This window comes from Chelonoidis abingdonii, chromosome 10, assembly GCF_003597395.2.
Source record: "Chelonoidis abingdonii isolate Lonesome George chromosome 10, CheloAbing_2.0, whole genome shotgun sequence".
In the NCBI taxonomy this organism is placed as follows: domain Eukaryota; kingdom Metazoa; phylum Chordata; order Testudines; family Testudinidae; genus Chelonoidis; species Chelonoidis abingdonii.
Window position 1 is genome coordinate 81308698 of NC_133778.1, and position 2014 is coordinate 81310711.

The window sequence follows — 2014 nt, forward strand, 5'->3', positions numbered from 1 at the left end:
CCCACGGCAGAGACAGACGTGCTAAGGCTCAGAGAGGTGCGGCTCCAGGAGGTGGAGGGGCCTGACCCCGAGAGAGAGTGGACCCCCGAGAAGGGCTGTCTCACTGAAAGGGGCACCCCCACGGACCGCACAGGGCCAAGTGTGGGCACGATCTGAGAGTCCGTGACACACTCAATCACAGGGCCTCTGCTGTTCTCCAAGTGGGAGGATTTGAGCTCCTGAGCCCAGCCCACCCGAGCCAGAGAGGGCCCAGGGCCCAAACATGGGAGGCCGTGAAAGGCAGCACCAGCACAAAAGGCACCTGAAGCCTGTGAAGAGGGCGTGAAAGAGCTGGTCTCAGTGCTGGCTGCTCGGGAGCCCAGCCCCACTCACAGCAGCCCCAGCCAGAGCTGCAGGATTCTCATATCACTCTCAGGTTTTAATCAATGCAGTGCAGCCAAGAGGCAGGAAACAACCAGGACCTGCTGCCTCTCACACACTGCCCTCATTCAGCCCCTCCACTTCCTGCCCTCTCGCCTCGTCTAGGGGACAACAGGGCTGGTTCACTGGTCCGGGCCCTGGGCGCTCTGTGCTGCACCCTGCCAGGGCCCCAGCACTGCCAAACACTGAGCCCAGGGACCAGCTCCTGCAGTCACTCACCCTGCTCTCTGTAGCACCTGGATGTCCACAAGGCCTCCCATCCAAATACTGACCAGGCCCAAACCTGCTTAGCTTGGGATATTGCAGCCGTAGATGGAGTGACCTCAAACCACCACAGGGCAAGGTGACATTAGGTAAGACAAAAACCTTCCTAATAGAGAGAATAAGTTATCAATAGGGCGGCTGCTAGGCCAGGAAACATTTTGTGCTAAGGTAAGGCCTGGGGCAAGAACAGTCTGAGAATGCAGAGCAGCAGCACTGGGAACAGGGGTACTGCCAGCTCGGCCAGCAGCGGCTGTGCACAGCCAGGCTGCTCCCAAAGGAAACTTTTTCTGCAGAAAGACTTCCTGCGCGGCCAGAGCCGAGACCGGTGCTCTCCTGGAAGGGCCAATAAACCGATGAACCAGTTAGTCTCACTGAGCAGATGGAGGCAGCACTGTCCGGCCAGCCAGCAGCACTCACCCTGCTGAGTCACAGCTGAAGCCCAACCCCTTCACGGCCCCTTCTGCATCAAGTCGGAGCCCCACATTTGCCTCACAGTGTCCCCACTGTCCGCTCCAAGCCAGCATGCAAGCTGCACCAATATGAACCACCACAGCAGCCACTGCCCTAGGGACAAGCTACATGCCACAGCCTGGGCACTTCTCCCCTAGACCCACAGCATCACCCTTGCGCTTCACATCCAGAGACAGCTGTACCATATTTCTGTAACAGACCTTGTCCAGTGCAGCAGTTCTGAGCCTTCCCCCTGCCCCAGGCCTCCCATTTAAGGTCACTCCCCACTACTCTAATCCCTGTACTATGATGGGCCAGCTGCTGGGTGTCTGGCTGTGAAGCTGGTATGAAATGGGCTTGGGAACAGCAGGGTCAGGACTAGGCTGCTGCCAATTACTTTCCACTGGGCAGATCCTAGTCACTCACCACCACCACCACCCCTCATCTCTCCCCGTGGGCTCCTTGCAGTGCTTGTTCCATTCAAGGAAGGCAGCCTCAGGGTGCTTGGCACACCAGCTCCCCACCCTATCGCACCGGGGAGCCAGACTCATCAGGCACCCGTTCCAATTCACCTCGGCATTCCCTGCTGTGCCCTCTGCCCCCATGGGGTTTGGGCTGGCCCAGGACAGCGAGTCTGGGCACGGAGCACCCCAGCACCATCGCCAGGCGCAGCAGGTGCCATTGGATGGTAAGTGAAGGGTGCCAGTGCCCCACGGCCTGGCTCACACATGGTGGAGGCTGGAGGGCCAGCCCTAGGGATACTGAGTGCATGGGGGCTGCAGGATGCCAGAGAGGGGAGGCTCTGTCCATGACATGGATCGTGAGCAGAGCTGATCCCCACACTTGTGACTTCATAAACTCCCTGTCTTCCCATAGCCCC